Source organism: Lepidochelys kempii, chromosome 2, assembly GCF_965140285.1.
Source record: "Lepidochelys kempii isolate rLepKem1 chromosome 2, rLepKem1.hap1, whole genome shotgun sequence".
Taxonomy (NCBI): domain Eukaryota; kingdom Metazoa; phylum Chordata; order Testudines; family Cheloniidae; genus Lepidochelys; species Lepidochelys kempii.
This window is the reverse complement of record NC_136381.1, coordinates 190,083,078-190,108,084: the sequence shown is the minus strand read 5'-3', so window position 1 is coordinate 190,108,084 and position 25,007 is coordinate 190,083,078. Positions and strand designations below refer to the sequence as shown.

Sequence of the window (25,007 nt, the reverse complement as noted above, 5' to 3'; positions counted from 1 at the left end):
ACCTGATAGAGTTCAAGTTATGGCAAACAAAACTACCATTTTACTAAACAATTATTAATACAGTAACAATTAATGTACCACATAAGTGCACATTTAGCAGATTTCAGATTGAGGGAGTGGAAGACTGACACATTAAAGCTCATATTCCACTAAGACAGTGGTTCCCAAACTGGGGTTGGCAGAACATTACAGGGGATTCGCCAGAAAAATTTCACAAATGGCGGCCAGAGCACCCCGGGCGTTGGCGGCAGCAGGTGGGACCCGGTTGCAGGGCAGATAGCCCGAGCCCCAGGGAGAGCAGGACAGGACAGTTGGGGCTGGCAGCCCGAGCCCTGCCCCCGTGAGCGGGGGAGCCGGCAGCCCAAACCCCAGTGCTCCGCGCAGGGCTGGCAGCCCGAGCCCCAGGGAGAGCGGGGCCGGGCAATTGGGGCTGGCAGCCCGAGCACCGGCAGTCAGCGAGACCTGCAGCCCGAGTTCAGTGGAGTTCAGTTGACCGGGGAAGTCAACGGGGTTCAGCAGCAGGAGCCCCACAGAGTGCGGAGGAAATTTAAACTTAAATCCCTGGAAATATTCATTTTTAGGAGGGGGTTCACGAGATTTCACCATTTAGTGAAAGGGGTTTGCGGGCTGTTAAAGTTCGGGAACCACTGCACTAAGAGAAAGCTTTCTGGAAGATGCCTGTAAAAATCCACTAAAAAAACCTAATTTATATCATAATTATAACCCAAAACAGCAGAAGGCAATTCCAGCAAGAGTACATTACACCAGACATACTTTAAGACTGGCACTTCCAGGCTACCAGCAAGATCTCTGCTTCTGGTGACATATGTCCATAATATCCAAAGCATTATACAAACAAACAATCTGAACACCCGTCATCCTTTTCTTTAGGTAAATCCTTTGCAGAATATAGGCATTTTTAAGACTAGTAGTTTAAAAGAAACAAAGACAACCAAATGCCTAAAACAGAACATGGCTATGGAGGCTGACTGTCCAAAGCCATATTCCAACTGGATAGGTGAGGACATCATAGCTGTACACCAGTGCCAGCGGTACACTGGAAAGGAGAATCCCTCATCTATTATATTAACTGGATAAAGACATGGGGAATTATTTTTACTAACCTTTCTCCCTCATTCCCTTCTTGCAGGATTATTTCTATTACACAGCTTTGTCTAGTCAAATTTTAAATGCCTCATGTGATGGTGAAAGTCCAGTCATTTCTTGGGAGACTCTTTCACAGGCTAATCATTAGGATCTTTCCCCAATTTTACCCCCTCCAATTAAATCTTGTTTTTCTTAATGTTATTGCTATATTGACATTACACCTCAGGGCTCTAAATTAATTTCCAAAACAAGAGGTAAAGAAGATGGCTTCTTTAACCCCTAGATAAAGAGTATTAAAATGTCCCTTGGAAACTTCATAGCTTTCTCTCTGATTTAGTTTCCTGGTTCTAATTTTTCTAATAATCTCAGAATGGACAATATTTCTACCATACGTAAGGCTATTTTTTAAAGAAACACCATCAACTTGAAAAATGTATTCACTACTGTTAAAATGGAAAATTAACAAATTTTCTTCATCCTCTAGACTGTAAACTCTTTTAGGGCCAGGGATAATCTCTCTGTTGTGTGCACGTGCAGTTTAGCACAATGAGCCCCTATACCAGAGGTGAGCAAATTACAACCTGGAGGCCACATCCGGCCCTCCAGACATTTTAATCCGGCCCTCAAGCTCCCGCCAGGGAGTGGGGTCGGGGGCTTGCCCCACTCCACATGGCTCCTGGAAGCAGCGGCACATCCCCACTCCAGCTCCTACGTGTAGGGGCATCCAGGGGGCTCCACATGCTGTCCCCACCCCAAGCACCGGCCCCACAGCTCCCATTGGCTGTGGTTCCTGGCCAATGAGAGCTGCAGGAGCAGCGCTGCCTGGCAGTGCCTCCATGCAGGAGCCAGAGAGGGGACATGTCGCTGTTTCTGGGAGCTACTTGAGGTAAGCACTACCCAGAGCCTGCCCCCCTGCCCCTCTCCTGTGTACTAACCTCCTGCCCCAGACCTGATCTCCCTCCCATGCTCTGAAACCCTCAGTCCCAGCCCAGAGCATTCTCCTGCACCCCCAACCTCTCATCCTCAGCCCCACTTGAGAGCCCACACCCCCAGCCAGAGCCCTAGCACTCTCTTGCACGCCAACCCCATGAGCATTCATGGCCCACCATACAATTTCCATATCCAGATGTCGCCCTCGGGCCAAAAAGTTTGCCCACCCCTGCCCTAAACCCTCATAAGGATCTCCAAGGCCTACCATAATAACTAAATTTCCTTAACACCATACTTTGTGCATTTGACAGCATTTTAGCTTAGTATATTTCACTGTATATTACACCCTTCCTCGTTCCCTTCAAGAGGGTTTCATCCCTAATACCAGCAGCAGCAGAGTTTAAACTGAACAAGTAGAACACAACTGTGGGCAGACAGAAAGGGGAAGATATGGGTGGCAGCATGTTTGGTAGCATTGATCTCAGGTCATCTCAAAAGAAAAAAATAGGGGAGCAGAAAAACCCTTATTTTTTAAAAAAAATAGAATACTTTTTAGAGATGCAAGCCAGGACACTAAGGAGTTCTATTTGGAAACTAGATTTCTAAAAAATTAACTTTAAAAAAATATTAATCAAGATTATAGCACTCCTTTAAGAGAAAATGGCATTTATTTTACTTAGCACAACATTCTGAAGTTTTACACAATTGACCTACGAGGAAAGACATAGCCAAGTATATAAGTCATGACTAAGCAACAACGAAGAAGTTAAATTTTAAGTCTAGTAATATTTAAAAGGATGTAGATCCCGATGAAGGAAAAATACAGGGTGAAAAAAGGTGGTTAAAAAAAAAAGTGAGGAAATTAAGAAAAAAAATAGTATAACGTGAAAAGCTTTCTGAGCATGTTCTGTATCAACCTGTGGAACTGTCTCCCAAATAATGCGATGGAAGCCTCATTTTTCACGGCCCTCAAAACTAGAATTGACGATACACTAACATGCAATGGAATCCTGTGCTGGCAGAGTAATGGACTCTCTAGATAACTTAACTAGGAGTCTTCCATCTATAATTTCTATGATCAATATTTAAACACTCTGGCTTGCACAGTATCTATAGCATGGACATAGCTTTATGTCATGTCAAATATCTTTTCAGCTATTTGGCCACTGGCAGTGCAAGGCTCAGAAATTAAAAACTCTAGTTAGACCCTTATTTTCAAATACTTATTAATAGCTTGTGGGGTGACAAGTGTTCATTTATAATGTGAGCTTTTGGCTTACTGAACTCAGCAAGATGGTTAACTCTTTCCTTTAAAAGCAGTTTAAATTATTCTAAGAATATTGTATCAACTGCAAAGTGCTAATAATGATAATGTATAAAGTACTTCTAAATCACACACAAAAGCTACATTAAAAGATCAAGGTTACAAAATTGAGAGTTAGGAAATGAAATGCCAAAATTAAAATTGCCTGTGCAATCTTAACTCAGCCCTCTTGCACTAGTTATAGAACATACTATTCCCCTCACCAATTCTCTGCCCAGCTCTTAATCCTCTAGCAAAGCCATTCACTGCCTTCAAGTCCCAGTCTCCTTACCTAGGCACTACTAGTCTCCACCTAAACTTGAGTCACTGTTCTCTCCCCCCCGCCCCCATTAGCCTCCAATCCCAGTTTCCACACACTGCACAGCTTTGTTCCAATGTACTCTCTCTGCCCCTCATTCAAATAGCTCTTGTTCCCCCTGCATTAGAGTCAGACAACTTCCTCCTCCCTGGGCTCAGAGGGGGCTGGAGATGCAGTCACAGAGCACAGGAGAGAGTCCAGAGCTGCTATTGCAGGGAAAGCTGACACTCCAGTCAGAGCTTAGCAGTTCAGTGCTGATGAAATCTTTGGGGAATTTGCTGCTAAAAATCTAAGAACTCTGATTTTTTAAAGTTGTATAACTTGGCCAAATTTAGACAGATTTTCATAGGACAACAAAAGGCACATCTCTGACAAAAAGACCAAAATTTCAGGCCCCTGCTCAAAGCATGAGGATGCTAGCTAGCACTTAAGAAAAAAAAAGTCACCAGAATTTAACACTGGAAAAACAATGTATTTTCTCCCTAACATCATTCTCAGAAACTTCTGAACTGTTTCGGCTGAAATTTTCCAAAATCAGCCTCAGGCAGAATGGTTACAAACTGACAAAAAAGTTATAAGCTGTTGAAAATATGGTCTTACATGAAAGTGTCTGACAACCTTAATAGGCAGTGCATCTAGTCCCACCTATAATTAAAATGAAAGAGCATTCAAAAATTGAGACAGAATTGTGCATTCCATCCTCTGAAGGAACAGCATTCTTGTATATCTAGCCCACAAAGCTAGCCTGCTTGCTTGTATATCTTTTCTTATGGGTTGGATATTGTTGGTTTTATTATAATAGATTTATTCTAGAGTATTTTGGCTGTAATGTAAGTAACCTGAAGGCCATGTCCTGTTGACCTAAAGCAAGTTAGCATACATACATTCGGGACCTTTAGCCTAGGTAAGCGATAATGACCGAAAGCATAAAGTATATAACTACTAGCTCAGTCTCGCATCTGATGTTTATATAAAATATAATGTTTGTGACCTTTAGCATAGGTAAGTGAGGATGCATTAACTCAAGTTGGCATAGATAGGGGACTAGCTAAATTCATGCCCTCCATCAACTTAAAGAACTTGGAAATAACCAGTTAGGCCAGAAACATCAGATGCGAGACTGAGCTAGTAGTTATTACTATGTATGAATAGGTCACTAAGACATATGAATGTGCCAGCCTATAGAGTAAGTGCGCCCTGATATTTTGAGGGTGAGGAAGTTATGTTTGGACATGGAAAGAGGCACACAGTACTCAGGCTCTATAAAGCGGGGCAACCCACCGTTTTAGTTGGTATTTTAATTCTTAAATGGTTAGTTCTTAAGCTAATTGAATCAAACTTTAAGTTAGCTTCTGTAGTTTTTCTTTAGCTTTTTACCACCCTAGCTTCTTCTAAGTTCTTCACCTCCCACTTGAGAATTGAGGAACCTGGACCTTTGGACTCTCTTGGGATGCCAGAGGCGAGGCTGGTCCTTTGTCTCTTACCACCAGGTTATCAAGGAAGGGTGCGAGTATGTTAATCTAGAAAACTTTATAGTATATAATACCATATGTACCTCTAAAACAATATTATTGCCTTTGTAATTCTGATTATTTTTCCATTTGATTGCTATTCCATTTATCTCAATACAAGTCTTTAAGGCTGTATTTTGTTCTCAGTGTAATGTCCTTGCCATACATCCTGAGGATCCTTGAAAACTGTGTAACCTGATTCTGAGACAAAAACCTTGTCTTCTGATCAGATTAATTGGCAAGCCTATATAAACAATAATATTAACCTCCTAAAATCAGGCAACATATTAAAATCAGTATTATGACACATGATGTTTATCACATGCACATAAAAAAAGTACTGCTCATGCTCACTTTAATGTGAACAAGAATGAAATATATCAGCCACCGTGGAGATGAGGGGGATTATTCACCATACTCGCGGATCAGAGTTATTTGGCTGTGCTTATACTAAAAACAATTGGAGCAGTGTTGAAAATCCATCAGATCCGGATTCTATTTGTAATGCAAAAATATGAAAAGAAATAGATTTTCCAGAAAATAAGATTCAGAACTTCTGACTAACTTTCACATTCAAACCAAACTCAACTTTACTATGATCTTCATATTTTTTATTTGTATCTGAAAATGCTACATAGCCATGCTCAGTTACCCCATCTGATTAGCAGACTGCATCAAGAAGTTGTTAACAAGACATTAACATCAGTGTAGCTCAACAGAAGAAATATGTCCAACAGTCTTGACTTCAACTAAATGAGCGACATCAAACCAATGTTACAATCTCTGCTACTCAATAGTTAAAAAAAAAAAAAAGTGAGACGAGCACACACACCCACCCACACCCACACACACCCACAAAAGCATGGAGACTAAAAATCAGATAATGCTTTCAACAGTTCTGGCTTAAAGAACACCAAGAAGAAAATATAAGGGAACCATCACCAAAATCAAGCCCTTTGGTTTGTTTCTTCAATTCAGACACTATCATGGCTATGAAATAGTTGAGAGCTGGAACTTCATTGTGGGTAGTGACATGTAAATGAATACAGTATTAACATAGGAAAAAAATTAAAAATGGCTCAACTCACATTAAAATCTTCCTCACTCCCAAAAAGAAATGAAGACCTCACTCCCACACACAAAATATACTTACTTGAAGTGTTCACTAAATAGCTGAGAGACTTTTATAGTATAACTTGTAGAATCCATATTTTTCAGGTATTTAGTATGTACCAGGAGGCTATAAATCATATTTTAAATTCAAACTGTTTTTGCATATGTGTACTATGAAGAAAGTAGCATGTCTGTGCAAATGGCAGTTAAAAATGGGACAATTCTGCTCGACAGCTTTCCAAAGTATCTTTAGAGAATATGTACATATTTTGGAACTAAATGACAGATACAGAAGTTTAAAAAAAGCCACATGTGTAATAAGGATTCCTTCCCTTCCTGAGTGCAACTCAGCTTTACCACAGTTTTCTATATTTTAAGAATCTCAGTTGATGATAAAGGATTTCTTCAGAAATATTCATTAAAAGTAGTACATTTTGGTTATCAAATACTCATTTGTTTTCTCTATTCATGGAATAAGTTGCTCAGAGCATCATTTTTCTGTTTTTAGAAGTTTTGGCAGCTTTTGCTGCTTCTATTAATAGCTTTAAAAGGAAACAGCAGTGAACTTAAATTTAAGAATTCTCTACTTACATGACTAAGCGTCCAGATCAAGTTCTAATATAATAAAACCCAAGAAAGGTGAAATGTGATTCAGGTACTGCAGCTTATGTATGTGAGTATTAGCTTGATTAAAATTGAGAAATTAGGTGCAAGATTTTCTCATTTGTAGTTTGAATATTTGCTTTATACAAGTTCAGAGGAGCCCACAGGTGAGACAATGATATCCCTTAGGCATGAATTTATGTATATCCTAGTATAGAGGATAGGAAAGAAGTTGGTAAAGTATGGGTGGAAGCTAGTAAGGAATAGCCAGTCAAACAAAATAGAGTCCCATTTAAAACATAATAATGAAGGCAAAAAACTGAATAATGACAAAATATGTAAGTAGTTATACACAAATTATAGAAGTCTAAAAATACTAAGACGGGTGACCTAGAGTGTCCGGCATTACGTGAATGTATTGATATAAGAGGCAGAGAAACACAGTGGAATGAAGATAATCAATGGGACATGATAATACCAGGGTATAAATGTATAGAAATTATAGAGTAGGTCACACTGGTAGGGAGTGACATTATATGCTAAAAGAAAGCACGGAGTCAAATAAGGTAAAATCTTACATGAAACGAACTATACCATAGGATCTCTATGGATAGAAATTCTATGCCTGAATAAAAAGAGTATAGCAATAGGAATATACTATCAACCACCTAAACAGGATGGTGACAGTGACTGTGAAACACTAAGAGAGGTTAGACAGACTACTAAAGCAGAAAGTGCAATAATAGTGGATTATTTTAGCTATCCTCATATTGACAGGGTGTGATGCAGAGATAAAACTGCTAGCCACCATACATGACTGCTTCTTGGAGCAGCTAGTCCTGGAATCCCCAAAGGGACAGGTAATTTTTGACTTAGTCCTAAGTGGAGCACAGGATCTGGTCCAAGAGGTAACTATAGCTGAACCACTCAGTAACAGTGACTATAATGTAATTCGTTTAACATCCTTATAGGGGGAAATACAAGCCAGACACAGACACAGAGGGAACATGTCACTTTAAAAAGGGGAACTTCAAAAAACAAATGATGCTCATTGAATGGAAATTGAAAGGAACTGTCACAATGGTAAATGCTTGAAACTGCAAGGGGGCTACTTAAAAACACCATAATAGAGGTTCAGACTAAATGTATACCGCAAATCAAAGAAAACAATGAGAGGACCAAAAGAATGCCACCATGGCTAAACAGCAGAGTAATTGAGGTCATTAGAGGCAAGAAGGCATCCTTTTTAAGATTTGGAAGTCAAATCCTAGCAAGGATTAACAGGAAGGTGCACAGACTCTGACAGGTTAAGTGTAGAAGTATAATAACGCAGGTCAAGAAAGAATTTGAGAAGCAACTTACTAAGGATGAAAAGACTAATGGTAAGAATCTTTTTAAGTGCAGCAGAAGTCTGCCAGACAGGCAATGGGGCCACTAAAAGACAAAGGTGCTAAAGGATCACACAAGGCCATTGCAGAAAAGCTAAAGAACTCACTGTAATAATGGTCTTCACTGCAGAGGCTGTGGGGAAGATACCCACGTCAGAGCTATCCTTTTTGGGTGACAAATCTGAAGTACTGTCCCACACTGATGCATACATAGAAGAGGTTTTGAACAAATTATTAAATTAAATAGAAATAAGTCACCACGACCAGATGGTATTCACTTAAATTCTGTAGGAATTCATATATGATATTGTAGAACTACTATCTGTAGCATATAACCTACCACTGAAACAAGCCTCTGTCTTAGGTGACTGGAAGGAGGCTAATGTAACACCATTTATAAAAAAGGAATCAAGAGGAGATCCTGGCAATCACAGATTTGAGAGTCTAACTTTAACAGTGGGCAACTATAGTCAAGAACAGAATTAAGACACATAGATAAACATGATTTCCTGGAGAACAGTTAACATGGCTTTTATGAACGCAAGTCATGCTTCACTAATCTATCCGAATTATTTGAGGGTGTCAATATGCATGCGGATAAGGGTGATCCAGTTAAAATACTGTACTTGGATTTTCAGATAGCCATTGACGAGGCCTCTCATCAAATGCTCTTAAGCAAAGTAAAGAGTCACAAGATAACAGGGAAGTCCTCTCATGAATCAGTAACAGGTTAAGAGACAGGAAACAAAGAGTAGGAATAAAATGGTCAGCTTTCATAATGCTCTCTCCATTTGTAAACAGCAAGATCCCCCAAGGATCTGTACTGGGACCCATGCTGTTCAACATATTCATTAATCATCTGAAAAAGGGAGTGAAGAGTGAAGTGGTGTAGTCTGCAGATGGCATCTTGAATAATTTTGTAAGTCCAAAGATAACTGCAAAGAGTTACAGAGGGATCTAGCAAGGGATGTGAAAGGTAACAAGAAAGGTTTCTACAGGTATGTTAGCAACAAAAAGGTCAGGGAAAGCGTGGAACCCTTACTGAATGGGGGAGGCAACATAGCCCTGGTCTACACTAGGACTTTAGGTCGAATTTAGCAGTGTTAAATCGATGTAAACCTGCACCCGTCCACATGATGAAGCCCTTTATTTCGACTTAAAGGGCTCTTAAAATCGATTTCCTTACTCCACCCGACAAGTGGATTAGTGCTTAAATCGGCCTTGCCGGGTCAAATTTGGGGTACTGTGGACACAATTCGATGGTATTGGCCTCCGGGAGCTATCCCAGAGTGCTCCATTGTGATTGCTCTGGACAGCACTCTCAACTCAGATGCACGATTGTCTGCCGTTGCTCTGACGCAGGGAGGGGCAACTGACGACATGGCTTACAGGGTTGGCTTACAGGGAGTTAAAATCAACGAAGGGGGTGGCTTTACATCAAGGAGTATTTCAGGCAGGACTTCACAGAGGGTTCCAATAAGAAATGGTGCACCTAAGTTATTGTTCTTATTGGAACAAGCAGGTTGGTCTGGCCTCTGATTGATACATGGCTAGATTTACCTCCCTGCACCTTCTCTGTGAGTGACTGCAGTGTGACCTAGAGGAACGAGTCTCCTAGACGGGGGGTGGGGTGGGAGAGGTTGCAAATGAGTACAAAACAAATCTGGTCTATTTCTTGTTTTGATACTCTCCATCTATCTTTTACATCTTTGGCTGGCAGCAGACGGTGCAGAAGGACTGCATGCCATCCACATCTCATGGCTGCTCAGCAGAAGATGGTACAAGAGGACTGCTAGCAATCCGTATCACCTGCCTGCTCACCATAAGATGGTTCAATAGGACTGACTGCAGGACTAAAGAGAATGACCTGATCAAGTCACTCCAAATTTAGTCCCTGCGCCTATGTCTGCCCAGGCGCTCCTGATCGACTTCACAGAGGCGACCAGGAGCACCTCGGACATGATAATGACGGCTACCAGTCCTACTGTACCGTCTGCTGTCACAAGGGAATGGGTTGCTGCTGCTGTGTAGCAATGCAGTACCACATCTGCCAGCACCCAGGAGACATACGGTGACGGTGAGCTGAGCGGGCTCCATGCTTGCCGTGGTATGGCGTCTGCACGGGTAACTCAGGAAAAAAGGCACAAAACGATTGTCTGCCCTTTCTTTCACGGAGAGGGGGAGGGAAGGGGGGCCTGACGACATGTACCCAGAACCACCCGCGACAATGTTTTAGCCCCATCAGGCACTGGGATCTCAATCCAGAATTCCAATGGGCAGCGGAGACTGCGGGAACTGTGGGATAGCTACCCACAGTGCAACACTCCGGAAGTCGACGCTTGCCTCGGTACTGTGGAAGTGCTCCGCTGAGTTAATGCACTTAATGCACTTAGAGCATTTTCTGTGGGGACACATACACTCGAATATATAAAACAGATTTCTAAAAAACCGACTTCTATAAATTCGACCTAATTTCGTAGTGTAGACATACCCATAGTGACAGATGATGTGGAAAAAGCTGAAGTACTCAATGCCTTTTTTGCCTCTGTCTTCACAGACAAGGTCAGCTCCCAGACTGCTGCACTGGGGGGAGGAGGTGAGCAGCCATCAGTGATGAAAGAACAGGTTAAGGACTATTTAGAAAAGCTGGAAGTGCACAAGTCCCTGGGTCCAGATCTAATGCATCCAAGGGTGCTGAGGGAGTTGGCCGATGTGATTGGCCATTATCTTTGAAAATTTGTGGCGATTGGGGGAGGTCCCGGATGATTGGAAAAAGGCAAATATAGTGCCCATATTTTAAAAAGGGAAGAAAGAGAACCTGGGGAACTACAGACCGGTCAGCCTCACTTCAGTCCCCAGCAAAATCATGGAGCAGGTCCTCAAGGAACCCATTTTGAAGCACTTGGAGGAGAGGAAGGTGATCAGGAACAGTCAACAAGGATTCACCAAGGGCAAGTCATGCCTGACCAACCTGATTGCCTTCTAGGATGAGATAACTGGCCCTGTGGATATGGGGAAAGCAGTGGATGAGATATATCTTGATTTTAGCAAAGCTTTTTATACGGTCTCCCAGAGTATTCTTGCCAGCAAGTTAAAGAAGTATGGATTGGATGAATGGACTATAAGGTGGTTAGAAAGCAAGCTAGATTGTCGGGCTCAATGGGTAGTGATCAACGGCTCGATGTCTAGTTGGCAGCCAGTATCATGCGGAGTACCCCAGGGGTCGGTTTTGTTCAACATCTTTATCAGCGATGGGATTAACTGCACCCTCAGCAAGTTCACAGAAGACACTAAGCTAAGACACTAAGGGGGAGAGGTAGATATGCTGGAGGGTAGGGATAGGGTCAGAGTGACCTAGACAAATTGGAGGATTGGGCCAAAAGAAATCTGATGAGGTTCAACAAGGACAAGTGAAGTGTCCTGCACTTAGGAAGGAAGAATCCCATTCACCGCTACAGGCTGGGGACCGATTGGCTAAGCAGCAGTTCTGCAGAAAAGGACCTGGGGACTACAGTGGACGAGAAGCTGGATATGAGTCAGCAGTGTGCTCTTGTTGCCAAGAAGGCCAACAGCATATTGGGCTGTATTAGTAGGAGCATTGCCAGCAGATCGAGGGAAGTAATTATTCCTCTCTACACAGCACTGGTGAGGCCACACCTGGAGTATTGCATCCACTTTTGGTTCCCTCACTACAGAAGAAATGTGGACAAATTGGAGAGAGTCCAGCGGAGGGCAATGAAAATGATTAGGTGGCTGGGGCACATGATTTACAAGGAGAGGCTGAGGGAACTGGGGTTATTTAGTCTGCAGAAGAGAAGAGTGAGGGGGGGATTTGATAGCAAACTTCAACTACCTGAAGGGGGGTTCCAAAGAGGATGGAGCTAGGCTGTTCTCAGTGGTGGCAGACATCAGAACAAGAAGCAATGGTCTCAAGTTGCAGTGGGGGAGGTCTAGGTTGGATATTAGGAAACACTATTTCACTAGGAGGGTGGTGAAGCACTGGAATGGGTTACCTAGGGCAGTGGTGGAATGTCCATCCTTAGAGGTTTTAATGGCTTGGCTTCACAAAGCCTTAGTTGGGATGATTTTGTTGGTGTTGGTCCTGCTTTGGGCAGGGGATTGGACTAGATCTCCTGAGATCTCTCCCAACCCCTAATATTCTATGATCTTACAAAACTGGGTGACTCTGCAGAAAAAATGACAGATGAAATTCAACACTGATAAATACAAAGTAATGCATATTGGAAAAAAATAATCCCAACTACACATATGGGTGTAGGGAGATGGTGGAACCTCCTTCTGTCATCACCATACAGCTAAGAGTAGCCTAAAATTCCTCCTTACCTGTAAGGGGTTAAGAAGCTCAAATAACCTGGTTGGCACCTGACCAAAAGGACCAATGGGGAAAGAAGATACTTTCAAATCTTGGGCGGGGGGGGAAGGCTTTGTTGTGAGTGTTCTCTTGGGAAGCAAAGAAGCATCACATCAGAAAACTCCTTCTCCTATAAACCATCCTAAAAGTCTCTCATCTTACAAAAATTGAGAGTAAAAGCCAGGCAAGATGTGTTAGATTATCTTTTGTTCTGCTTGTGAATTTTTCCTTTGCTGGAGGGAGGTTTATTCTGTTTTTTGTAACTTTGAAACTAAGCCTAGAGGAAGTTCTGCTGGTTTTTGAATCTTTTGTTACCCTGTATAGTTATTTTCCATCCTGATTTTACAGAGGTGATTTTTATCTTCTTTTTTTTTTTTAAATAAAATCCTTCTTTTAAGAACCTGACTGATTTCTCTATTGTCCTAAGACCCAGGGGTTTGGGTCTGTGATCACTTTGTAACCAATTGGTTAGGATATTATTCTCAAGCCTCCCCAGGAAAGGGGGTGTAAGGGCTTGGGGGGATATTTTGGGGGAATAGGAACTCTAAGTGGTCCTTTCCCTGATTCTTTGTTCAATCACTTGGTGATGGCAGCGTACCCTCCAAGGGCAAAAAATTTGTGCCTTGGGGAAGTTTTAATCTAAGCTGGTAGAAATAAGCTTAGGGGTCTTTCATGCGGGTCTCCACATCTGTACCCTAGAGTTCAGAGTGGGGAGGGAACCCTGACACCTTCCTTTGAGGTTTTTAAGGTCAGGCTTGACAAAGCCCTGGCTGCGATGATTTAGTTGGGGATTGGTCCCGCTTTGAGCAGGGGGTTGGACTAGATGACCTCTTGAGATCCCTTCCAACCCTGATATTCTATGATAATGATGAGTGCTAACAGCTAACTTAGAACCCAAGAAAGATCTTGGAGTCACTGTGCATAGTTCTCTAAAAACCTATCCTGAAAGACGATCCCTCATTCTCACAGATCTTGGGAGACAGACCAGTCCTCGCTTACAGACAGCCCCCCAACCTGAAGCAAATACTCACCAGCAACCACACACCACACAACAAAAACACTAACCCAGGAACCTATCCTTGCAACAAAGTCTGATGCCAACTCTGTCCACATATCTATTCAAAGTGACACCATCATAGGACTTAATCACATCAGCCACAATATCAGAGGCTCGTTCACCTGCACATCTACCAATGTGATATATGCCATCATGTGCCAGCAATGTCCCTCTGCCATGTACACTGGCCAGACCAGACAGTCTCTATGCAAAAGAATAAATGGACACAGATCTGACATCAGGAATCATAACATTCAAAAACCAGTAAGAGAACACTTCAGCCTCTCTGGTCACTCAGTAACAGACTTAAAGGTGGCAATTTTGCAACAGAAAAGCTTCAAAAACAGACTCCAAGGAGAAACTGCTGAACTTGAATTGATTTGCAAACTAGATACCATTAACTCAGGCTTGAATAGAGACTGAGAGTGGCTGGGTCATTACACTAATTGAATCTATTTCCCCATGTTAAGCATCCTCACACCTCTTGCCAACTGTCTGAAATGGGCCATCTTGATTATCACTACAAAAGTTTTTTTCTCCTGCTGATAATAGCTCATCTTAATTAATTAGCCTCTTAGAGTTGGTCTGGCAACTTCCACCTTTTCATATTTTCTGTATGTATATATATCGTCTTACTATATGTTCCATTCCATGCATCTGATGAAGTAGGCTGTAGCCCAGGAAAGCTTATGCTCAAATAAATTTGTTAATCTCTACGGTGCCACAAGTACTCCTGTTCTTTTTGCGGATACAGACTAACACGGCTGCTTCTCTGAAACCTGTCACCACGAATACTGTATTCAGTTCTGTTGGCCCCATCTCAAAAGAATATGTAGAGCATGGGTTCTCAAAACGGGGTTGGAACCCATCAGACGTCACGAAGTTATTACATGGAGGGTTACAAGCTGTCAGCCTCCACCCCAAATCTCGCTTTGCCTCCAGCATTTAACACGGTGTTAAATATATTAAAAAGTGCTTTTCATTTATAAGGGGGGGGGAGGGGTCACACTCAGAGGCTTGCTATCTGAAAGGGGTCACCAGTACAAAAGTTTCAGAACCACTGATACAGAGGAACTGGAAAGGCAACAGAGATAATCATGAGTATGGTATGTCTTCAATATAAAGAAAGACAAAAAAGATTAGGCCTGTTCATCTTAGAGGGAAAAAAGATGATGAAGGGGGAAATGTGATAGAGATCTATAAAATCATGAATGGTCTGGAAAGAGTGAATAGAGAAGTGTTATTTATTTACCCTTTCTCTCTCTCACACACACACCCCCCACAAAAACCAGGGATCACTCAATAAAATTAACAGACAGCACGTTTAACACAAATAAGAGGAAGTACTTTTTCCACACTGCACACAATTAACCTGTGGGATGTTGTGATGGCCAAAAGTATAATTAGGTTAAAAAACAAAACAAAAAAAACCACTAGATAAGGGAATAGCTCCGTCAATGGCTATTAGCCAAGATGGTCAGGGATGCAACCCCATGCTCAAATGACCCTAAACCTCTGACTATCAGAAGCCGGGAAGGGAATACAGGGGTGGAACATTCCAACTGTACTGTTCTGTACACTCCCACAAAGCTCGGGTACAGGCCACTGTTGGAGACAGGATAAAAAGCCAGATGAACCATTGGTCTGGCCCAGTATGGCAGTTCTTCCATTCTATGTAATTTCACATGCTGAGTTTGAGGGTGGTAATGTGCATTATGGGGGGAGGGGGGGCGAACAGTTACACATGGTGTTTTAATGATGTTGATTTTACTGAAAAAAGAGTATTGGTGTTTTCTGATAAAAACAGAGGCATGATAAGGTTTGCTCTTTGATGCTATGACGACAATTAAAGAAAGCACTGTCTTCAATATCACTTAAGAATCCTTTTACCCTTCTATGCCCAAACCTTTACTTCTGTAATTGATGTATATCATAATGCTTAACATTACTTTAATGCAGGAAACTCCTCAATGCCATCTTCTAAATATTGCAGTAAAAATAAAATTAAAAAAGCACATCCTGTTCTATGCAATAATATATACAAGTACCATCAAGATGGACTCTGAGAATGGGGACAAATAGAGATGTTAGTGTTTACACAGCACTTTGAAGATGTACAATTTTAAGTATTAGTACTATAGCATGTTATTTCAACACTGCATAGTTCTCGGATATTCCAAGTTAACAGGTGTTCTAATTAAACATTAGAAACACTTGTTTATCTACAGGCTCTCTCCCTATTTGAGTATTACATTTAATAAGAATGTAATAACCTACAATAGTTTCCGGGAACAGCGGGGGAGGAGGCAAAAAACAAAAGTAAAGTATACAGTCCCAAAAAGTCTCTAGTATCAAGCTAGTGGGAACTAAGTGTAAAGAAAAGCCAGCCACACAAGAAAAGTGCTACTTACATATTTTATATTAAGTCCAATAAAAGTCACATTTAACACTCAAGTATTTCTTGCTCAAGTTGTATCTTCCTCAGCCCTGGATCCCAGTAGTACTACCATTACCACTTATCTTTATCAAGAAAGATGCAGGCAGTTTCCCTCCATTGACACCAATGTCACCCTGCATGCAGGCAGACTATAATTAACTAACTGCCATTCTAAAGACAATTCTAGTTGTTACTAGATGCTGGTTCACGAAGTACTTTCAGAAATATGGAAGTCTAGTATGTGTAGAAAAGGGAAAGATGAGGTTAGGGTCAAAGCCTGGAAAATCCACTTATCATTGGGAAGTGACCAGTTTTCCCTGGCAAACACAGGGACTTAAATCAACTTCCGCAGAAATTGCAAATCAAGTTTCTTGCACTAAAGACTGAAGAAAAACTTCCAAATGTGAACCAAAATAAAAGGATAAATATTATCAGCACCTGCAGACTTTGGAAGGAGACAGATATTGACCAAGCTGATCAGTTTCACGGCTAGGGCTATGGGGAAGGTTCTCAATCACTGACAAGATTCATGTTGATTTCATGCTGCCCCTGTTCGGGAAAAGTCAGCAGAGGCAAGTACTGGAGTTACTTAGGGTAAACAGACCTTAAAAAGTGACACAGGGAGGGTAGTGCAATAGGTACCACTTCTCCCCAGTTCACCTCTAACGATGGAGAAAGACAGTGAAACCGAAATACAGAAGACTTGTTGCCCATAGACAGTCTCCCACCTTGTCAGTAACCACCAGTGCAGCTCCACCAGTGGAATACTAGCATAGGTAGGGTTCAGACAGACACTAATGTTTTTATCAGTGTCATTTAGATCTGATCTGAGCAGTGGTAGATGACATCATAATAGAGTACAGTTGTTCCCCATCTACCTTTGTGCTGAGATCACTGCTTGCAATAGTGGAATATTCCCCAAGGTACTTTTCCTCTTCCAGCAGCTTGAGAGGAGGATGCAGGGGAACCAGTTTCAAACTTAGGGCAACTGCAAAGCACCATAACATTCAATGAGGCTCCACACAGAATCATGAGTCTACCTATAAAGATCCAGTTTCAGGATTTGGCCCTTAGATAGCTGCTAGTGAGAGGCTGATACAAGATCCCACTAGGAACTAGCAGAAAGTTTAAACTAGGCTTCTCACATGGACATTATCCCTAGACATTGCTAGACTTGTAAATGTAACCCATCAGACCACAGGTGTCTACCAAGTATTTTAAAACCTGGAATAAGGCCCCATTCTGCTGGGGAATTTATCCATAACTTGTTCCAGAGGAAGAACAAATCTGTCTTTCATTCACAGGGGAGCTATTTCAACTCCAAAATTAGCTGATCAACACCCAGAGTTATCACTTAGAAAAGTCCATTTCCCTATAGTCAACGGGGGAGTTGGGCTCAGAGATTCATATAATTACTATTATGCTTTTATCATGTCATGTCAAATTGGTTCCAGCATGCTAACATCCTTATACCCACATGGGTAGAAAATGAAGAGATACATCCCCCTGCAGGTGTGCCTGGTTCCTCTCTTCGTCCGGTAGAGAAAAATAAGGGGCCTACAAGAATGGTGGCCTCCCAAAAGGGTCTAAGTTACCCTAGCTAAAAAGTATCAATTTCATCCTTGCTGTCATGCAAAAGCATCGAAATGGGGTAACCCAGACTTGCAAATTGGGAAAGAAACCTATAATTTGGAGGAACTGGCTAAGCAAGGGCATCATATGTATTTTCCAATTAGTCAAGGATGAGACCTTTGTGGCTTTTCTAACACTGAAGCAATATTATTCATATTAACAACAAGGGGGAAGAAACGGAAACCAAAATAGGGAAAGAACAGGTTACAGAATATTTAGACAAATTAGATGTATTCATATCAGCAGGGCCTGATGAAATTCATCTTAGGGTACTTAAGGAACTTGCTGAAAATCTCAGAACCATTAGCAATTATCTTTGCGAACTCCTGGGGGATAGGGGACATCCCAGAAGACTGGAAAAGGGCAAACATTCCCCTTTTTAATGCCCCTATAGGTACTAAGAGGACCTGTGGAATTATAGACCAGTCAGCTTAACTTTGATACCTAGAAAGATACTGGAACAAGTTATTAAACAATCTGTTTATAAGCACTTGGAGGGCAATGAGGTTATAAGGAATAGCCAGCATAGATTTGTCAAAAACAAATCATGCCAAACCAACCTCATTTCCTTCTTTGACAGCATTACTGGATGGGTGGAAGCAATAGTACGTGATGTATCTTGATTTTAGTAAGGCTTTTCACAAAATCCCACATGACATTCTCATAAGTAAATAAGAGAAATGAGGTCCACATGAAATTACTATAAAGTAGGTGCACAGCTGGCTGAAAGACTGTACTCAAAAAGTTAAAGATGTGCTGTCAGGCTGGGAGAACATATCTAGTGGGGTCCTTCAGGAGCAATTTCTGGGCCTGGAAAAATCAGTATTTTCGTTAATGACTGGATAACAGAATGGCAAGTATGCTTATAAAATCTGTAGGTGACACAATGCTGGAAAGGGTTGCAAGCACACTGAAGTACAGGATTAGAATTCAAAAGGACCGTAAATTGGAGAATTGGTCCTAAATCAACAAAATTCAATAAAAGACAAGTGCAAAGTACTTCACTTAGGAAGGCAAAAATCAAATGCATATCTGTAAAATGAGGAATAACCGGCTAGGTGGTAGCACTGCTGAAAAGGATCTGGAAGTTATACTGGATCACAAATTGAATCTGAGTAAACATGATGCACAAATGAAAATATTCTGAGGTGTACTAACAGAAAAGTAGTATATCAGACACAGGAGGTAACTGTCCTGCTCTGCTTGGAACAGGTGAGGCCTCAGCTGGAGCACTGTCTCCAATTTTGGGCACCAAAGTTTAGGAAACGTGGAAAAATTGGACAGAGTACAGAGGATAGTAACAAAAATGATAAAAGGTTTAGAAAACCTGTCTCGTGAGGAAAAGTTAAAAAATCTGGACATACTTAATCTTGAAAAGACTGAGGAGGGACCCAATAATGATCTTCAATATATTAAGGGCTGCTATAAAGAAGACTGTGATCAATTGTTCTATACTTCTTGTCCTGCCTTCAGTGGATGTAATGTGCTTAACCTGAAACAAGGCAATTTTAAATTAGGTATTAGGAAAGACTTAACCATAAGGGTAGTTAAGCTCTGGAATAGGCTTCCAAGAGACACTGTTGAATCACCATCATTGAAGGTTTTTAAGAACAGGTTGGACAAACACCTGTCAGGGATGGGCTAGGTTTACTTGGTCCTGCCTCAGTGCTGTGGCATGAACTTGACCTCTCAAGGTCCCTTCCAATCCTACATTTCTGATATGACCTGCCACCCTCAATGGACTAGCAGAACTTGCAACTAAGACAACTGCTAACAAATCAGTTTGGTCCAGATGCCCCAGAGCTACTGGGTACTTTAGAAATGCTTCACAGACTATCCAGGCCTATGTCCACTATGTATGCATTACTACTGAAGAGAACTCCACTAGTCTGGAGTTCTTTATGAAAGCATGGGAAGGAGAGTTATCACAGCCCTTAGAAAGATTCCCAATGGCAGGGCATATTACAGAATGTTAAAAATAGCCCTGTGGATCTCAAGCTATGCCTGATATAGCAAAAGATTCTATTCAAAATGTATTGCATCCCAGAGGTTGTGCAAGACGGGGGCTCCGTCTTCAGATGTCTGTGCGTGCTGTAATAAAGAAAAAGGAGCCCTCATGCATATGTTATGGGACTGTCCAACAGTCAGACACCATGGAAAGAGGTGGACACAAGAGTAAAAATAGTGCTTGGCTTCAGCAACCAAATCCCAGCTGAAGTTATATCATAGGTTATGTGCCTACTGCAGTGGGTTCAACTTCACCACAAGTATTTTAGTTCTTGAGGGCTGTAATGTTCATCAAACACATGATTTTACAAAAAAGGAGTAGACTTATGCCAATAATAGAGCAGTGGTATTCAGACCTGTCTGAGTTAGCAGCCAAAGAAACAATAGCTTATCAGTGTAGAAAACAACTGAGAGAATTCAAAGAAATGGAGGTCTCTATTTCTTGATATACTTGGATAAAGAATGTTGAGATAGTTCAAAGAACGGCATTCCACTTGACCGCTCCACTTTTCCTTTCCCTCTTCCCCCGCCCCTCCCCTTTTTTGTGTGTGTCTATTTGAATCTCTCTATTGTTATTATCCCCCCTTAATAGGTTATGTCTGTGTAATAGTCTGATTTTGTATTGTATGATCTTGCAGCTTTGATAAGTGTAAAGTTACATAATTTTATTGGATACCCTGTGAAATGTGTGATATTTGGTAACATACTAGCTATAAGTAGCTGTAATTCCATCTATATTTTTTGGATGTGAAAATTAATACAAAATCAATCACATTAGCTCAGCATTCTTTTTAAATAAAGCGACAAATATTGGCCACCGCCTTATGATAGAAACATCATGCATCCATTCCCCTTAATGTTTAGTCTTGAGTCAAGAGGTGTAATTGCTTGCCTCCCACCCCCAACCAAAGCAGAGTTCTGGGAACTTCTAGAAAATTTCTTAATTCAATGGCTTATGCCAGCTGTAAGTCACCAATTTGTCCTCTTCTACACAAAAACAAAAACCACACATAAGTTTGGCTCTCTTTTTTTCTTTTTAAATACACTCCTTTCTGGTCAGACCAGGTCCTCCCTCCATAGGATTAAAATGACTAATTATAAGGAGGTGGGTTTTTTTACTGTTTTTCTATGACAGATACAATGTAAATATTTGGCAGTAAGCTTTTTGCTAATCAGGCAGGAATGTTCAGTACAGACCTTACTGAATAATTCTCAGTGGATTTCCTCCCAGTATTTGTGTAGCTTTTCATAGCCATCAAGGAGGAGGCCTATCTAAGGGACTCTCTCAAGAAGGAAAGAAAGAAGCCAAGAAATTGTGCTATGAAGTAAATAATTGATACAGGCTTTGATTCTGAAGATACCTGCAGATTCTTCCAGCAAGTAACATTTATCTGATCACCCTTGAAAACTTAGGTTTATGTCAGCCTTACAAAGCTGACTTACCATTCCAGGCATATCATTCTGCTTATTCATCCTCACAGTGAGAGTAATAACAATAAAGAAAAGATAGTGTTTGTCAAATTGAAGTACATTTTTTGATGAGTGAGCAAGCAAGTAGAATTTTGTGAAACTGGTTTTTGATAACTGGAATCAGGAATTTTATCAATAATGGTCCATCCAATGAAACCCTGCTACAATGAATATACACGGACTTCCTTTCTATTAGATTAAAGTCCTTGTAGTACAGAATGAACCCCAAATATTGTTGTTAACTGCAGATTAACAGTAATTTTCATGGAAATATTTTTAACCTAAGCATTATCATCTGTTCCAGTTGAAAATGGATATCAACTCAGAATGACATCATACAAAAATATTTAGTTGTGTGTATGCTATTTTTTAAAAAGTTGAATACAGTATAATTTATGTTGCTCAAGTTTAAGAAGGAAACAAACATTCTTCTTTGAACAGTAAATGATTTTTCCATGACTAACATTAATTTAGGAACTTTGATGTGGATTTAAGACTAACTACACAACATCAAAAAGTTTCTTTGAGGCACTCTGCAAACATACCTGCTTCCTAGTATATTCTGTTCAACAGTCTTTACGACTCAGTGATCACTATGACACTGATTTTACAAATACTTGTGTTTGATTCACTTTAAATATGCGTGTAGTACCACTGACTCACTTTCCTAAGTGCCTGCAGGGACTATAATTTCCACATAATGACACTTCAGGAAAGCTTTCTTCTGTTCCTGGTGTTGATTTTAATCACACCTCAGACTACACGTGCCAGAGTCAACAAATCTATAACAGGGGTTAAACAAATCCCCCAAGAACAGCTCTCTTGCCAATAAATATACTCATACCAGAGCAAACAGGTCAAATGCTGTAATTATATAATTAAGATTATATACAGAGTTAAACAGTGGGCTGAAATTCCTTATGATTTGTTCTCATTCCAAAAGGAGACAGTGTTTTGCTTCAGAAATTTTGGTTAAATTTTGTTTGACTAATTATTGTCCAAAAGCGAGGCTTAAAATATCATCTGGATGCTGTTTTTGCCTTAAGACAACAAAAGGCTTAATTTTAAAAAGTTCATACCCAGCATGGACTTTTGTTCTCCAAACATGTGAAATACCTCAAACACCTTTATAAGAATACAGAGCTTCCTCCTCCTCCCTTCCCTCTTTCCCTCTCCTTCACTGCCAAAAAAACCAAACACCACACACGCACTTCACATATGGGTTTAGACCAAGCATGAAAAGTTTCAGTATAAAATATAATTTTTCCCAGGAAATTCCAAGTGCCAAAACTAAGGTCTTCCAACACATGCCTCCTTAGTCTTACTCGATATTGGGCCTGTAATGTAATTTTATTTGCTGAATGAAACAAAACATTTAAATGTCATCTGGCACATGAAAACATAGGAGGTTCTGTTCTCCCCGTTATATTATTAAAAAAGTAAACAAATCAGAAGGTTACAGGTTTTTAGTGGGGAAGCCATGTCTCAAGCTCCTAAAAAAAAAACAAAACCACCATGCCTACCCCAAACCTGGAAGAAAAAGAACACCAGAAATTACTGCTGTTTACTTCATTTGACAACTGACAACAGAGCTGTACAACAAACCAGGCAGTGATGCCTGAGGAACTGACTGTTGGCAAATACTATTGCAACACTAAAACTATTTCCAAAACTTTACTTTAGTGTTCATATATTCACCAGAAGGCTCCTGGGTATCACTACTTGCTTTACTGAGGTAGTTACCCAACAGGCAATCAAGTAGCAGCTTTGGCTTGTTCCCTTGCACCAGGCACTGTTTACAGATCCAAAACTTTCCTGAAAAGTAACAAGGCAGGTAAATGGAAAGTCAACCGCTTAATTAGCCAATCAAAACAAGACACCAAGCATGGACAAGCATGTCCGCTTAATTCCTTCACTTAGAAAGTGCCAGGATTTAACAAGCCCCTGGTTACACTAAGAAAAAGAGGATCCCCCTTAAAACCACAAAAGCCAGTAATAAGAACGAGGAGTACTTGTGGCACCTTAGAGACTAACACATCTATTTGAGCATAAGCTTTCCTGGGCTAAAACCCACTTAATCGGATGCATACAGTGGAAAATACAGTAGGAAGATTCTATATATACACACACACACACACACACAGAGAACACATGAAAAAATGGGTGTTGCCATACACACTATAATGAGAGCGATCAATTAAGGTGAGCTATTACCAGCAGCAGGAAAAAAACTTCTTATAGTGATAATCAGAATGGCCCATTTCCAACAGTTGACAAGAAGGTGAGAGTAACTGTGTGTGTGTGTGTGTGTGTGTGTGGTGGGGGGGGATAAGCATGGAGAAATAGTTTGACTTTGTGTAATGACCCATCCACTCCCAGTCTTTATTCAAGCCTAATTTAATGGTGTCCAGTTTGCAACTTAATTCCAATTCAGCAGTCTCTCATTGGAGTCTGTTTTTGAAGGTTTTTTGATGTAATATTGTGACTTTTAGGTCTGCAATCGAGTGACCAGGGAGATTGAAGTGTTCTCCCACTGGTTTTTGAATGTTATGATTCTTGACGTCAGATTTGTGTCCATTTATTCTTTTATGTAGAGACTGTCCGGTTTGGCCAACGTACATGGCAGAGTGACATTGTTGGCACATGATGGCATATATCCCATTGGTAGACGTGCAGGTGAACAAGCCTCTGATAGAGTGGCTGATGTGATTAGGTCCTATGATGGTGTCCCCTGAATAGACACGTGGGCAGAGTTGGCCAAGACACATGGGCAAGACACGTGACACGTGGGCAAGATCTGTGAGAGTGAGGGATCGTCCTTCAGGACAGGTTGTAGATCCTTGATGATGCGCTGGAGAGGTTTTAGAGTAACAGCCCCGTGTTAGTCTGTATTCGCAAAAAGAAAAGGAGTACTTGTGGCACCTTAGAGACTAACCAATTTATTTGAGCATAAGCTTTTGTGAGCTATAGCTCACTTCATCGGATGCATACTTTTCTTTCGCCCTCGGTTTGCCTTCCAGTGTGGTTTTAGTAGACTGGACTTCTACATAGAGTGGTTCTGCCGACAAGCACGGGCTGAAATTGTGGAAAAGCAGCATCACTTGCCCCATAACCTCAGCCGTGCAGAGCACAATGCCATCCACATCCTCAGAAACAACTCTGACATCATAATCAAAGAGGTTGACAAAGGAGGTGCTGTCATCATCATGAATAGGTTGGAATATGAATAAGAGGCTAGGCAGCTCTCTAACACCACATTCTACAAGCCATTACCCTCTGATCCCAAAGGGTTACCGAAAGAAACTACACCATCTGCTCAAGAAACTCCCTGAAAAAGTACAAGAACAAATCTGCACATACACACCCCCTAGAACTCCAACCAGGGGTATTCTATCTTCTACCCAAGATCCATAAACCTGGAAATCCTGGACACCACATCATCTCAGGCATTGGCACCCTGACAGCAGGACTGTCTGGCTATGTAGACTCTCTCCTCAGGCCCTACGCTACCAGCACTCCTAGCTATCTTCAAGACACCACTGACTTCCTGAGGAAACTACAATCCATTGGTGATCTTCCAGAAAACACCATCCTGGCCACTATGGATGTAGAAGCCCTCTACACCAACATTCCACACAAAGATGGACTACAAGCCATCAGGAACAGTATCCCCGATAATGTCACGGCAAAGCTGGTGGCTGAACTTTGTGACTTTGTCCTCACCCATAACTATTTCACATTTGGGGACAATGTATACC

The 25,007-nt window shown here is 41.1% G+C and overlaps 1 protein-coding gene across 1 annotated transcript in view; it reads right to left on the bottom strand.

Annotated features, from left to right (window-relative positions):
• The window catches only part of SACM1L (SAC1 like phosphatidylinositide phosphatase), a 62,482-nt gene that overhangs the window by 35,278 nt on the left and 2,197 nt on the right, over positions 1–25,007 (bottom strand). The gene's annotated exons all lie outside the window — the stretch shown is intronic.